This window comes from Hibiscus syriacus, unplaced genomic scaffold, assembly GCF_006381635.1.
Source record: "Hibiscus syriacus cultivar Baekdansim isolate YM2019G1 unplaced genomic scaffold, ASM638163v2 tig00110174_pilon, whole genome shotgun sequence".
Taxonomy (NCBI): domain Eukaryota; kingdom Viridiplantae; phylum Streptophyta; class Magnoliopsida; order Malvales; family Malvaceae; genus Hibiscus; species Hibiscus syriacus.
In genome coordinates, this window is record NW_024062612.1 from 568,502 (window position 1) to 586,383 (window position 17,882).

Genomic DNA, 17,882 nt, shown 5'->3' on the forward strand with positions numbered 1-17,882 from the left:
CTGAATTAATTTGGTTAAAACATCCAACCATTAAATTAGTTTGGTCGGGGAACAATTAATTGTTTCCAATTTTTAATGGTTAATTCAATTCAAAATCAGTTGATTAACTGAAGTAATTGAAGCAGTAAAAAATATTAAATGTTATATATATTAAATACATATTTTAAGCTCAAATCTGTTAAGAATTAAGACCCAATTATTTTTTTAATCACACTAGATCCATTAAACTATCAAGACCTAATTAAATTTTGACCTAAATAAAATATATATATTAAATTTAAATTAATCTACTTAAGAAATATATTAAAAAATTTGATTGATTCGGTCATCGATCGTATTAATCAAACTTTATTCAATTCGATTTGGTTAACAGTTAAAGAAAAAATCAATTGATTCGATTAATAAAAATTTGGTTCGATCAGTGACTGAATTAAACGAATGAATACTTTATTATTAAAAATTTAGTAAATGGTTAAGTTGTTATGTTTTAGATTACTCGGTTGATTTTTAAATTAGACGGTTTTAATTGTGATATGAAATAATATAGACATGCCTAATCGCTACAGGAAAACCAATGAAACCAAGTGTGAATTGGAAATTAAATATTTCATTATGAATTTATGTGAATACTAAGTTTAATAATAAATGTTAAATTTGAAATTTTTTAAAAAAAGCAAAATTTTCATCAGCTTCAAGTAGGAAATGTTATATAGAAACAATGTGACATCCTTAATTTGTATTCGGGTACGAATGAGAGTTAAGGGTGTTACAATTAAGACAATTACAAAGCTATTAAAACAATAATTAAAAAATATACATACATACTAGAGGTGTTCATTTTTTTTATTTTAATCGAATTTATTGACCAAACTGAATTAATTTGGTTAAAACATCCAACCATTAAATTAGTTTGGTCGGAGAACAATTAATTGTTTCCAAATTTTAATGGTTAATTCAATTCAAAATCAGTTGATTAACTGAAGTAATTGAAGCAGTAAAAAATATTAAATGTTATATATGTTATATATATTAAATACATATTTTAAGCTCAAATCTGTTAAGAATTAAGACCCAATTATTTTTTTAATCACACTAGATCCATTAAATTATCAAGACCTAATTAAATTTTGACCAAAATAAAATATATATATTAAATTTAAATTAATCTACTTAAGAAATATATTAAAAATTTTGATTGATTCGGTCATCGATCGTATTAATCAAACTTTATTCAATTCGATTCGATTAACAGTTAAAGAAAAAATCAATTAATTCGATTAATAAAAATTTGGTTCGATCAGTGACTGAATTAAACGAATGAATACTTTAATATATACGGTGTCAACTTTTTTTAAAAGATTTATTATTATATATCTATTATTATTATATATATATATATAAAAGAAAACATTTGGGTGTCAATTAACACCCGTTAATAACTACTGGCTCCACCAGTGATAATAATGTGATATTTACCACATAATTAAAATAATGATATAATATATAACATGTCAACGGTTAAAAATATATGAAAATTTCATGTCAATAACATGTTTCTATTCATTATAAATTTTTAACTAAAAATTAAAGGCTTAAGTGTCACATTTGTCCTTATAGTATATTCAATTTATCATTTTCGTCCCTATGTATTTTTGCGTCAATTTAACCCTTAAAATTGTTTAATTGCATCATTATATATTTCATCATTAACTTAAAACACTAAATTGTAAACACTAAGATAGGATTTAGGGATAGGATTTATAGTTTATAGGTGATGAAGATATGAATTAGGATTTAAGATTTTATAATTTAGGGTTTAAATTAGGAATATAGTATAAAATAATGTAATTAAGCAGCTTTGAGGTTTAAATTGATGTGAAAATATAATATAAACGAAAATGATAAATTAAGTCTAATAGAAGGGCAAAAGTTACCCTTTTGCCAAAAATAAAATATTTAAAAGTTAAAATTTTTAAAAATAAATATCTATCAAAATGATTATTTATATAAATAAACATTAGAATAATTTTATCATTATATTAAGAAATTAATTTAAACTCTAAAATTAAACCACATTTAGAGAAAATTTCAAACGAAGAAGAAAAACTTTAATGTATCACATCTTCGTTGTCAACGTTCATAGTGTCGTGAGTGGAACTACTCTCTTTCTGATGTAGGGATGGTGTTTATCACGGACATCAAATGCGTTTGGTCGTTAAAAGCAGCTATTTGACGTGTAACGAGAGTCGTCCACACCTCACCAAAATTCAATGAAGATAGGCAAGAAACTTATATGTTAATTAAATTATCTTTAAATATTGACACGCAATTGCATTTTGAAAGGGCTAACGTCATTTTGTAGAAACTAAAATTGGATTGAATTAAAATGCTCTTTGCAAATGAACTAATTTACTGTCAAAAATATATTTAACAATATAAATACTTATAAAAAAATATTACATTCGATCATTTTTATGCAAAACTATTTATGATAGTATCAATATCAATGATTTCCAATATATTTTTCTCAATACATAACATAACATTTGAAAATAAAAGAACGCTATTATCTAGAATTTGAAAATATATAAAATTAAAAGAAAGAATTTGTAAATGTGGTCTACCTAGAATTTTAAGAACAATCTTCAATATGATTCAAGCACTATAATTGATAATAAACAATTGTAACTTTACGTGTGAGAGAAATATGATAAATTAAAAAAGGAGAATAATAATTTTCAGATGAATTGTGAAACATGAAAGAGAAAATAAGCATGCTAATTATACTTAAATTTTTCATCTCATTAAGTTTTTTTTTTAAAAATAATGTTAATAAATTTTTTATTGATATGAAAAATCGATAAAAAGATTTGGTGAATTGATAGTGGGAATTTGGAAAGACCAAAATTAAAGCGTTCAATTGTTTTTCTTTTATTTTGAGAAAGAAATATTAAATTAGAATTTTAAGGAAGAATAATTTATTAACGTTAATATAAAGTTCAATAAAAATAATTGATACCTTAATAAATTCATGGACCCCATTATTTTATTGAGTAAATTATATATTTAGTATCTAAATTATCAATTTTGGTCTGTTTTAGTACCTAAACTTTCAATTTTTTCAAAACTATACGTAAAATTTAGTTTTTATTTCATTTTAGTACCCATTGTTAAAAACTTTAGTATTTTTTATTTCATTTTAATACACATTCAAAATTTAACGTTAAGTTTTAATTTTTTTTTTAAATTTTAGGTACTAAAACAAACAAAAACTGATAGTTAGATACTAAACGCGTTAAGTTTTTAACGACGGATACTAAAATGAAATGAAAATTAAACGTTAGATATGATTTTGAAAAAAATTAAAGGTTTAAGTACCAAAACGGATCAGAACTAATAGTTTAAGTACTAAATTCATAGATTACTCTATTTTATTTTACAATTTTTAATTTATTATAAAAAAATATTATACTAAAAAAATTATTTTGTGGGCGGGCGCCCCTGTGACGAATAATAATATCATTAACGAGATATGAAAATTGTAAATTTTATGGACGGTGTATAGGATATTAATTTCTATATGTTTTCAAATATTTTTATTACACTATTTCTTCAAGTGAACTCGTAAACTTAATTTTTATTATACATTAAATGCAAATGTCATTTGTTTAATATGTATAGTTTTTCCAAGTCGCAATATATTATAAAATATTACGTGATTAGAATAACATATAAAATATAAAATAACCTCTTGCTTAGTGTTTTCGGGAAGCACTTGCTGAAATTCATAAAGACAGGCCAAGCCAATGACACAAAGGAGGATTGCGTGAGAGAATATATGCTTTTGTCACTTCTTTAATTTATTATTAACGTGACAAATATTTTTAAATATTCATGTTGTTTTTTTTTAATTTTTTTGACAAATTCTAAATCTAATTTTAATATCACTTTAAGGGTAGGGATAAGAAACTATAAGAGAAGAATAAGTATTCTTAGTGAATATAAAACTTATAATCTAAGAAAGTATAAAAGAATAAAGATGAACAATTTGATCAACCAACTAAATATGTTTACTCATTTTCTTGCGTATTTGATATATATATACATACGTGCTCTTATGAACCAAAACTTTGCTTAATATTTAAGTGTCCAATTAACTAATTAGAGTTAACTGCATCATATGTTTTTAAATTATGGTTCTCATTTTAAATTTTTCCTTAAACTTTTGAATATTTAAATTACATCCCTAAACTATGAGTCTCATTTTAAATTGATTTCCAAACTTTTGAATCTTTCAATTTCATCCCCAAAGACATCCAAATACGTAATTAGTCTCAAGCATAGTTTAACCTAATTTTTTTCTCTCAAACATATAATAATATAATTTGGTCTAACAATTTTATTAACAAGGGATATGATTAGTATATACATATAGTTTTGGATGGAATTGAAATGTTCAAAAAGTTAATGACCAATTTAGAATGATGTTCATAGTTTGAGGATGAAAATGAAATGCTCTGAAGTTTAAGGATTAATTTAGAATGATAATTATAGTTTAGGGATTATATTAAAACATTTAAAAGTTAGAGACTAATTTAAAATAAAAGTCATTACTTAAGTACATAAAATGCAATTAACTCAATTAATTAATTAATTATGTAACACCCATAACTCGTATAAGTGAACCAATACGAGTTACAATTGCCACATCAGAAATTCAAAACATTTCTTTAATTGAATTGAGTAAAATTTTGTTTCATTCAAACATCTCAAATTTCATAACTTGAACAAATATTAAAAATCATAATATAATATTATTGGTTACCAATTTCAAGCAATGATAGACAATTCTGTTCTATTTTCATAAAATAAATAAGATTATCTAGCACAGTTGATTTAAAACCCAAATTATTTTTTTCTAAGCATAGTTTAATATCATAATATTTATTCATATTATTAATTATATTTAATTAAACTATATTTAGAAATTTCAGACATTTAATTCTCGTATATATGCCAGCTAAGACTTTTAGAACATAATAGGATGTCATCATTGTTACTTGTAAATATTTACATGGTGATTGATGCCAAACTCAGTTCCTTACTCCTTTTCTTCCTTTTTCCTATGCGTGAAAATCATCACACGCTAACTATACACTAAGTGAGGCAATCATATAAATATTCAAAGCAATGCAACATATAAATATAAATGAGTAATAATATTCAATGCAATGTGATCACTTTACCTGCATTCCAACCATGTTACCATAAATTAACATGATATAAAAGGATATAAAGTTTCTTACCAATATACTTGCCATTTATTCCATAAGCTCGTAAGCTTATTTTCCTGTTTTTCATTTATTAACCAATAAACCATAGCCCAAACGTAAATATATGAAGACTCTGGGTATTCGAATCAAATATGCACCGAAGTGCTAATACACATAAGGTCGTGCCCACCATAATACACATAAGGTCGTGCCCACCACATGCACTTAGTGCCCTTACACACTATAGTGTTGCACTAAATGTCCTTACACATTAGTGTTAATCCGATTATGCAGCTGCTAGACTATATGGAATGTCAATTACACCATATCCTTCAATTACTTACTTGGGCATACATTCTATTTTATTTGATCTATCCATGGAAAAATATATTATCATAATTTAACATTGGACAATTCATACCGAAATATCATTCATGTTGAATATCATATATTTTCATGATAAACATCATATGTAACGATCAATGGTCAATGCATTTTATATTCAACTTTTGACATATTTAGAATATGTCAAATATATGATATATGACATAAATATCATGCCAATATAAATAAGGTAGACTTATCGCAAGTCCTACCCAATGATGCATAAAACATCCATGTATAATGTCATGTATGCATTTCAGTCGCTTTCACATTGTAGACACCGTATTTCGCCCTTATTATATAATGCATATATTATATAATATGTATATATTATTTACGTTTTTTTCTTCCTTCTTTTTACAGGCCTAAGACATGGGGCCCAGAATCATTACACCTAGCCCATTTACAAGACCAAGTGGCCCAGTAAATGAACCTGTGAACCCATCCAGCGCCGTTTTCCTCTTCATCAAGGACTCCTCACGGTCGCACGCTTATCCTCCGCTTTTCACGCAACACACCATCATTCTCGGATCCTCCGGCGTAAGGAAAGCAAACAAACAACCCAAATCAGTTTGAGTTCTATTAGGAGTCTAACTTGACTAAAAATAGGGATTGTTTCAAATTATATATATACACATATCAACCAAACAAAGGGGGGATACAGAGATTATAATAGAAAGATATGGGGGGTTATCCAGAGAAAAATTGTAACTGAGGCTCTCCCAATTTCGAGATAGTTATAAGGGAACTCTCCCTTCATTTTTGAACCAAGCAATATAACAGAGAGAAACCTTTAAAGGTCTCGTTTTTTTTACTACCAATCTTGTTTTTTAAGTTCAAAATAAATAGAGTGAAGAGGAAAATGCTTACCTTAGTGGTTCCATCGCCGTAGCTGATATCGTCGGAGAAAGAACCACCTTGCATGGTGGCCATCGAGTGGCCATGGTTCGTTGGTGAGCCATCTTCCGTGGGATGGTGAGCAAAAGGAAGAGAAGAGTGAATGGGTGTTAGGGATTTGGGCAGATTAAACAAGGGGAGAAGCCTTTTCTTTTAGCTTTGCACGTGAAATTAGAAGGGAGGAGTTTGCTTTTTAAAATATTTGATTTAATCATGTGTCTGGTCCCTATGTTTACAATAATTTTGCTTTTTTCATTTTTTAAGGTTTAATTACTCATTAATCCCCCTGCCTTTGCCGTTTATTCATAAATTGATCACTTAATCTTCTTTTTTTATTTATTTTGATTTCGGCTCACTGTTTCATTTTATTTTAATTTAGTCATCATTTTTTCCACATTATTTATTTGAAATATGCTACTCTTGTTTTATTTTGTTTTATTTTGGTCTTTGAAATTTTAATTTTAATTTTTTTATTTTTTTTCCTAATGCTTTATTTATGCATTTTATTATATATGTATATATATATATATGTTACTATTATTCTCTTTCTTTTTATTTATCTTTTATTATTTTCTTTATTTTTTATTTCCTTTTATTTATTTTATTTCTTATATTTTTATTTGTATTATATTATATATATATTATATATATATATATATATTATTTCCTTTATTTTATTTGTTTTTATTTTTTATGTTCTTTATCTTCGTTTTATTTATTTTGTTTACCCTTTTTATCTTTATTTTTTTAATCTTTTTATTTTATTTATTTCATTTTCTTTATTTAATTTGTTTTCCCCTAATTTTAGTTATTTTTGTTATTTTTTTATCTAACATTTTTCTTGGTTTTTTTAAAGGTCTTCGTTTAAATCCATCAAAAGGTAAGTAATTCGAATCGAATATTTTAAATTTTAATTTTAATTTTCACAATTAAAGACAACCGAAAAATTAATTGGTACCGAAAGGGAGGTTCAAGGGTGCTAATCCTTCCTTGACTGTAACCGACTCCCGAACCTGACACATTTATGGTTAAACGTGGATCAGATAAGATGGTGTCCGATCTACCAAAATATCGTTTTAAAATGGTCGGTGGCGACTCTAACCCAATTCACTCATGTCGAAGCCCAATTCCGGGGTCCAACCAAAAGGCAGTTCCGACAGCTTGGCGACTCTACTGGGGACAAGTAAGTGAGTCAGGCCGAAATTAATTTTCAGTTATCTTTTTATGCGAAAATGATAAATTTAAATTTATTTATTTGATTCCAATTTTTATCTTTGATTATTGTTTCAAATAAATAGTTGTACTGACGTTTTTTTCAATGATTTCAGATTTTTTGAAAAGTTTCTATCTCTGGCTCTATACCCGAGCTCCGAACCCTTTTTAAGTGGAGGTAAAAGCGACGCCTTTGTGTGAATTTATTCACCGTGAGGTCCTATCAAGTAGCCTTCAGGATTCATATACCTTATGTCTTCGTGTGAATTTATTCACCGTGCGGGCATAAGGGAATGTTTCCTCTCGAGTTTAACTTAGTCCACACAAGCTTGTAATGGGCTTAGGACAAAGGGTCTGGCAAGCCCAAGGGGGCACCAGCAAGGAGAGCTCGAGTACCTTCTGTAGAACCTAAACCGGGAGAATACAGGGAATTAGAGCCCACCCCAAAACCTCATTTCAACCCCTAGGATGCCTGAATTATTTATTGCTTTACTTTCTGTTCAAAGCATGCGAACTAGACAAATATGCGGTTAGGATTTGTTTGAAATTAGCATGCGGAATATAGATCATGTCCGGGTAGGAATAATGAGCATGTTGGGTAGATATCATGTAGGGTAGGATTTATTTTTATTTTGATATACCTCACTAACTCTTTTTATTCTCTTTTATTTCGTTTTCATCATTTGCATCATTTAAAAGAGGTATTGATCCACACAAAAAAAACGTGTTCGTTAACCATAAATAATTTGCATTAATGGACAAAGGGGTTGTAATACAAGAGATGAAGAACGCAAGGGTCCGACTATGGTCAGAAAAGACTCAGAAAGAAAAAGAGGATAATCTGCAAGGCAACTATGTGTCACATTCGATCAAGAAGACATGGTGCCCACAATCAAGTACATCAAAAGTTAACTTTTCAAAAATAGGTTGACAAAAGTGGCAGGGGCAAGACGAGAAAAATATTACTAACATCGAGAGTCCATTCAAAGACAACAAGAACAAGATGACAAGTCACTGTCGACAAATTCAAGAAACAAGCAAATGAACTTCGGATAATCCCTTTGATGGAGGATTTCAATGGAGTTTCCGATTCAGCAAAGGATGAAAGCCAGAGATGCAGTCATTCGATACTTTTGGGAACCAGTACAAAAAATAACTCAACATTTTCACGGTTCATCCAGAGAAGCCGGAGCGGTTCTTCAGGTTATTCAACCGGTGAAAGACGAAGGCAAATGACTAGTCAACCTGTTCCGAATCTAGAGGATTTAGTCCGGATGTATATTTAAATATGTTTATTGTCTCTTAAAAGATAAAACACTTTTGTCCCAATAAAGATTATTTATAATAATAGACATGTTTTTGGATCAATGCCTCGAACATTTCATGCATTTTTACATTTTTCATTTTGCATATACATTTCATTTTTAAGCATTTTCATAAACATGAAATTTCTTCATGGAGGATTCGATGAAGTGGTTTTAACCACATGACACCACATGGAAACAAGATTGTAACATAAAAAAATCTGAAATCACAACGAATGAGCCAGATCAGCTAGTTGTACGACTAAGCCTGCCTGGATGATCTGAGAAAAGAGTCCACATATCCTAAGGGCTACGATGTTGAAGCTGTTTGCAGTTGCCACATAGGATGCTCCAAACATTCCTCTAAGAATTATAAGGCGCTGAAGCGCGAGATCCAAAACCTGATGGATTTAGGGGCATGGACAGCCGAAGAAGGGGGTATTGCATATATCATTTGCACTTAGATGATTGTTTTGTTTGAACACGTCTTTGATCTTTCATGTTTTCTTAATCTTTTAAACGATTGAATTTATGCTACTTTCTAAGGTGGAGCAATTGAACAAATTTTAATATTTAGTTCTTCGAATATTAAATGAATTAAGGATTCTTTTAATTTTTCAAGAATTATAGATTTTTGATATATGGCAAGATTAGACCTTTCTTATCCTGTCTCAAACCCCAAAATAAAATACATTGATTCTTTACCCAAAATAACTCATGGTCATTACCAAAAAGACCAAATTTTGACATTACCTCCCTTTGACATTTTTTAACAATGTCTTTATCTTTTTGATACACCCATACCTTTCTTTGAGTCAATAAAGTCACACCATTGTCTTTTTAGACTCAAAATTGACATTTTTATACCATTAAAACCCAAGACATTGAGTTGTTCATTTGAACATGAGCATTCTTCTAAGACACAACTTGGGGCATCTCGCAGGGAGCCTGAACATTGAGACATGTTGGGGGCAAGAAGCAGAAAGAAGAATTCACTCGAAATAATTCTATCATGCAGTAATTACACTGTTTTCATGTGAACAAAATTAATCCTGAAAATCTATCCCCCTGGGGATACCTCTTCTATGAAAGCTTGCATTTTGAGCCTATAGTATTTTTCTTCTGATTCAACCCTAACCAAGGATCACCCTCCACATTGGGGGGCAAGGTAGAGAAAATCTGCTCGCATGAGTGAAGACATTGATTCAGATGAGATACCGAAAGGTGAACCAAATGCCAAGTGCGAAGATTCAATCAAGAACAAAAAGACAAAAAAGAGAAAAAGCAAAGAGAAAATAAAAAGAGAAAAAACAAAGGAAAATTGAAGAAAAAAAAAGACAAAATGCATATGCAAAGATTCTCTCGATTCAAACGACGCATCAAGATTCAAACTATGAGATTGATCAAGCACAATCATTTTTGAATCACTGAACCACTTCACTTGAAGATCATAGAGCATCAAATGAGATTGATCAAGCACAATCATTTCTGAATCACTGAATCACTCCACTCAAAGATCATAGAGGATCAAGAGAGACACACATACGAGCATAGTCAAATTGAGCAAGATATGATTGAAGACATTAGAATGAATTGATCCTTGGTTCAATCACCCTTAAACACTTGTTTGGGCCTTTTATCCCTTTCTTTCATAACCATGAACCATGACCTATGTTACGTGCCTTAAAAGTCCCTTCTAATTATACATAGATTTCTAAACAGAAGAAACCATCTTCAGATCTCATTCCGCTCATCAGGATTAATCTTTATTTGCAAAAAACTGTGTAATTAATGTTTGATAGAGAAAAATAATAAAGGGGGGGTTTAAGACGTAAATTACGAATGATGTCTTGAAACCAAAGGAGGATTCGAGTTGAAAACCTGAAAAGGCGGCTCGAATACAAAAATTGGGCAGTTGAGGCGATCACACAAATTCCTTGATAAGGCATCGCACAATCCGAGCATGACCAATAGAATAACACTTCTAATAGAGGAGCATGCAAGCTACCCCATCAAACCTTTGAGCATCAAGTAAACAATAATGCCAAACCTTTGACCAAACATAATAACCTGAGACTTTTTTTTACCCATTTCCCAAAGATAGCTTTGGTCTTGGCACTTGTCGAATAATTATAATTTATTGAAGGATTAACGATGTAATTAATTCTTTGATATCCAATGAACTCTCGTTTTATGATTCATCTCAATTTTAAAACCGTGAAAGGGGTAATATTTTTAAAACTTTTTGATTAAACAATATTTTTTATTAAACATTTTTCGAAACTCTTTTGATATTTTCAAAACTTTGAAAATAAAAGAGAAAGAAAAACATTTTTTCAAACAAGACAATCTCTCTAGAGTGGATCTTGATAAATGACAAGTGGCTCTCAAACACAAAGCCCATGCTTAGAATCAATGCTGAAGCAAGAAATGAGGAACAATTGGGGCATCTTTGAATATTCAACACCATATGTTGGGGCATTTGTTGGAGATTCAACATCGAATATTGGGGCATCTTCGGGGATTCAAAATCCTGATGCGAACGATCAGATCTTCTGAAGGCCTTTCCTCCACATGCAGGAACCAACAGACAAAAATGAGATTATGTCTGAGGAATAACACAATAACTAATTCATTATGTATACATTTTAGAGCATCATATTTGTCATTTCTTTTCACATACATACTTTTTGCAGCTTTAGAGTCAAGTTTCAACTTCAATGCGAAAGATACCTGATTCAAAAGAGTTTGTAAAAAATCGATGGTGGTTGTTTAACTCAGCAGCGAGGAGCTACACCTCAACTAATTTGACATATTGAAAGATCGAAAGATCTTATAATAACCTTCACACGAGTTCGAGAGCTAATTCAGGACTGATCCAGTTCACATTTTCAAGTCAGATTTCAACTCCACGACGGAGGATATCCGGCTGATAAAATTTGGCGAAAGGGGCCATCACTCATTTACAGGACAACTTAAGTCAAGAAAAGCTGTCTGCCAACAAACAACTTTCCAATTTCATTCAGAGTCTATTTCAACTTCGCAACGAAGGAAATTGGACTCGAAATGACACAATTTTCTCGAGAGTAGATTTCAACTTCACGACGAAGGATATCTAGCTCGAAGCCAAACTTTACAATAAAGGGGTCATCCACGATTTTAACTTCAAGGCGAAGGGAATCATGTCCACCCGCAACATACAATACTTGGATTTCAAATTCACGGCGAAGGATATTCAAGTCAAGGCTCAAATTCACGACGAAGGGGCTTCCCAGTTTCAGAGCCAATTTCAACTTCACAACGAATGATATTGGACTCAAGACAATAAAAGCTCAACTTCACAACGAAGGGACGATTGATTGTCAACAAACAACTTTTCAGTTTCATTCAGATTCAATTTCAACTTCACAGCGAAGGATATTAGACTCGAGATAGGACAAGCTCAACTTCACAGCGAAGGGGCGACTGATTGTCAACAAACAATTTCTCAATTTCAGAGCCAATTTCAACTTCACAGCGAAGGATATTGGACTCAAGACGACACAGGCTCAACTTCACAATGAAGGGGCGGCTGGTTGTCAGCAAATAACTTTTGAGTTTCATTCAGAGTCAATTTTAACTTCACATCGAAGGATATTGGACTCAAGACAACACAAGCTCAACTTCACAGTGAAGGGGCGGCTGGCTGTCAACAAATAATTTCCCAGTTCCAGAGCCAATTTCAACTTCACGGCGGAGAATATTGGACTCGGAGCAATACAACTTACTTGGATTTCAACTTCACGACAAAGGGAATCGTGCTCACCATTGTCTCTCTTGAGACAGTTTCCCTTGAAATAAATTTTGTCTCCCTTGAGATAGTTTCTCTTGAAACATAAACATCAAAAACATTTCCCTTGAAATGAATTTTGTCTCTCTTGAGATAGTTTCCCTTGGAACAAATTTTGTCTCCCTTGAGACGATTTCTCTTGAAACATAAAACTTTGAAAACGTTTCCCTTGAAACACAAGATGTTTGAATCAGTTTCTCTTGAAACAAATTTTTTCTCTCTTGAGACAGTTTCCCTTGAAACAAAATCTTTGAATCTATTTTCTTTGAAACTAATTTCGTCTCCCTTGAGACAGTTTCTCTTAAAACAAAATTTTGTCTCCCTTGAGACCGTTTCTCATGAAACAACAAATATCTTTGAGATCGTTTCCCTTGAAACGAATTCTGTCTCTTTCGAGACAATTTCTCTTGAAGCATCATCTGAACTATGTCATTCAGATCGAGGGCCTTTCAATCACATGTTGTAGTCAAAGAGCTACTTTCCAGTTAAATCTTTCAACTAAGGTCTTTAAATCAAGAAGAAGACCGAAGTGGACTACAGTTTGGCAATAAGAAGTCAAATTCTGATTCAGATTCTGAACTGCGGCTTCAATTCCATATCAAGATGGACCCAACTTCACTACGAAGAAGTCATCTGCAACACAACAACACCGAAGTCTTCTGGATGTTCCACCTTCACGACGAAGTATCTTGGGCTAGAAGACGATCCATGAGTTACTTTCTCTGAGTTCGATTTCAACTTCACGACGAAGAATTTCATGCTAAAAATTTTCCAGTTTCGACTCAACCTCACGACGAGGGAGTCATTTCATATTTTAGTCCAAATTAACAAACCAGTTTCAATATCGGATTTCAACTCTACGACAGAGGTAATTCGATATGGGCAAAATTGGTGTCTTTTAATCTTTGCTCTATTTTTGTTATACGATAATGAGCAAAGAGGGGCAGATGTAGACACCGTATTTCGCCCTTATTATATAATGCATATATTATATAATATGTATATATTATTTACGTTTTTTTCTTCTTTCTTTTTACAGGCCTAAGACATGGGGCCCAGAATCATTACACCTAGCCCATTTACAAGACCAAGTGGCCCAGTAAATGAACCTGTGAACCCATCCAGCGTTGTTTTCCTCTTCATCAAGGACTCCTCACGGTCGCACGCTTCTCCTCCTCTTTTCACGCAACACACCATCATTCTCGGATTCTACAATCCTCCGGCACAAGGAAAGCAAACAAACAACCCAAATCAGTTTGAGTTCTATTAGGAGTCTAACTTGACTAAAAATAGGGATTGTTTCAAATTATATATATACACATATCAACCAAACAAAGGAGGGGATACAGAGATTATAATAGAAAAATACGGGGGGTTATCCAAAGAAAATTGTAACTGAGGCTCTCCCAATTTCGAGATAGTTATAAGGGAACTCTCCCTTCATTTTTGAACCAAGCAATATAACAGAGAGAAAACTTTAAAGGTCTCGTCTTTTTTTTTACTACCAATCTTGTTTTTTAAGTTCAAAATAAATAGAGTGAAGAGGAAAACGCTTACCTTAGTGGTTCCATCGCCGGAGCTGATATTGTCGGAGAAAGAACCACCTTGCATGGTGGCCATCGAGTGGCCATGGTTCGTTGGTGAGCCATCTACTGTGGGATGGTGAGCAAAAGGAAGAGAAGAGTGAATGGGTGTTAGGGATTTGGGTAGATTAAACAAGGGGAGAAGCCTTTTCTTTTAGCTTTGCACGTGAAATTAAAAGGGAGGAGTTTGCTTTTTAAAATATTTGGTTTAATCATGTGTCAGGTCCCTATGTTTACAATAATTTTGCTTTTGTCATTTTTTAAGGTTTAATTACTCATTAATCCCCCTACCTTTGCCGTTTATTCATAAATTGACCACTTAATCTTCTTTTTTTTTTTATTTTGATTTCGGCTCACTGTTTCATTTTATTTTAATTTAGTCATCATTTTTTCCACATTATTTATTTGAAATACGCTACTCTTGTTTTATTTTGTTTTATTTTGGTCTTTGAAATTTTTATTTTTATTATTTTTCCTAATGTTTTATTTATGCATTTTATTATATATGTATATATATATATATGTTACTATTATTCTCTTTCTTTTTATTTATCTTTTATTATTTTCTTTATTTTTTATTTCCTTTATATTTATTTTATTTCTTTATTTTTTATTCTTGTTTTTATTTATTGTATATATATATATATTATTTCCTTTATTTTATTTGTTTTTATTTTTTATGTTCTTTATCTTCATTTTATTTATTTTGTTTACCCTTTTTATCTTTGTTTTTTTTAATCTTTTTATTTTCTTTATTTCATTTGTTTTCCCCTAATTTTAATTATTTTAGTTATTTTTTATCTAACATTTTTCTTGGTTTTTTTAAAGGTCTTCGTTTAAATCCATCAAAAGGTAAGTAATTCGAATCGAATATTTTAAATTTTAATTTTCACAATTAAAGACAACTGACAAATTAATTGGTACCGAAAGGCAGTTTAAGGGTGCTAATCCTTCCTTGACTGTAACCAACTCCCGAACCTGACACATTTCTGGTTAAACGTGGATCAGATAAGATGGTGTCCGATATACCAAAATATCGTTTTAAAATGGTCGGTGGCGACTCTAACCCAATTCACTCATGTTGAAGCCCAATTTCAGGGTCTAACCGAAAGGCAGTTCCGACACACATTATATACAAGTCAAAATATAAGCCTCAGTAAGTTTTAACTTGATCCTTTGCTTCTAATTTGGTTAAATCCCAAAATTGGTCAAAATTTCATATCCTGGCAGTTTGCACTACCTTTAAAGAAATATTATTTTGTATTAATATAAACCTTTAAAAATTATTCTGTTTATACAAATGGAAACTATACTGAAATAAAAATTTATCCATATAAGTAACTTCTTCTAATTCAATTTTTACAGTTTATAGTAAATTTTCAAAGTTGACCGACATAATCTGTTTTGAGCATAATTTACTGCCCTATTTTCTGACCTATCCTCGGTTAAAAATTCATATCTTTTTGTATACACCTCGAAATCAGTTTCCGTTTGTTCTAAAAAATCTAGACTGGTATATTAGTTCATAGGTATAAAAATAATCTTATAATAAGTTTTTTAGAATTTATGGAGATTTTCTAAACTTACTGTCCAAAACATAAATTCTAAGCAGGTTTCACCAATTTGCATTTTCAACTTCTTCACTAATTTTATTAGCTCACCAAATGCACATATATGCATACATCACAAATCAAATAAAATTTTAGGCGTCACTCCTTACCATATTAACTCCTTCATTGGCTCATCGCAAGCCAATGTTCGATAACATAAATACAAATTAAATTTGCACTCACCTGATGTCCTTAGCTTGCAAAACTCCCTTAGGATTTCACATTCCATCCTTAAGCTTTTCCTTAGCTTTGATATTGCTTGATCTTGATTTCAAACACACAATCTAAATAAGCATCACTACCAAACATATACAAATTCAAAGCAAATGTTAGAATCTTACTAACATATGCATACTTTGGAAAATAAATTCCTAACAATTTTTCCGATGCTTATTAGATATAATTTCCATGTCAAAACATAAATGTTGACCTTAATACTTCTAATTGACCACTCAAGTTCCTTTTTATCCCAACTTCACAAAATATTTTCACTTAAGCTCCCAACCTTTTCATATTTGTGATTTAAACATAAACTTTTACAAGCTTTCCAAAATAATCCAATTCCACATATTGACTTCAATTTCAACACTAAAACATTAATTTCCAACATAATAAATCAAATATTAAATAATTACACAACAATCCACAACTTTTAAAAAAATTCCCAATTTGGTCTCCTAATTTTTTCAAAAATTACAAAATAATCCCCAAATTTTTCTAAGGCTTGTAGAATACTTCTTACATCATTTCCAGTCCTTACATAATTTTTCCATAATTTGTGGCATACTCTATATTCAAGATCGAATGCTTTGTATGTTCAAGATTAGGGTTTTCATGATTTTACTTGATTTTGATTCGATTCGATTCAAGCATGAAATCAACTTCAATTCAACCTTATAAAATCTCTGAAATCAAAACCATAACTTAATTTCATCAAAACACATCTTCCCCTAAAGCTAGGGTTTGGTCGAAACTTTATATGTTCATATGATCATGTACAAGTGATTTTAATCATCAATTATGCCTGGAAATGATTCTACAACCTCAATAACATCAAAATCCTTCAACAATTCCTTAAACCCTAATATGAACATAAACCCTAGAATTTGGGATCTTTGAACACAAACCAAATTAGCAAACATAATGATATAAAATGATAGCGTTTTTTGAATAGAACAATTTTCTATTTCACGGCATGATCCAAAAATCCAAAGGAAATTACTCAAAAATGAAAAATAAAAATTCTCTTACCTTGTTCATGGGGAGCACAAAATGTTGGCTGAAAATGGCTAAGTTTTCATGAAATTTCTAATGAATTTCATGTTAATTTAACCTTTATTTATTTAAACTTAAATGAATAAAATATTCATTTAATGAGAAATGTCCATTTTGCCATTAATGAAACTTGATATTTACAATAGTAACAAGCCACATAACCTTATCATCTTTCCAAATTCCAATATGAACAAAATATTTTACTCTTTTCCAATTTTACCAAGTACAACTTTCCAAAAATTGCAATCTCGCCACTTTGATCCAACGATCCAAATTAAACATGGAAATAAATCTTCAAATCCAATGATTCATATTATTTTCCATCATTTTAAAATATAGAAATAATATTTCTAAGCTTAATTTATCATCCTTCAAATTTTCTCAAAATTTCTATTCGAATCTAATCTACCGAATTTTTATTGAACTTTAACACTTTCTAGTTTTTAACACAATTTTTAGATCAAAAATATGATTTCAATAAAACTCCACTCTCAAGATTAAATATACATTTACGA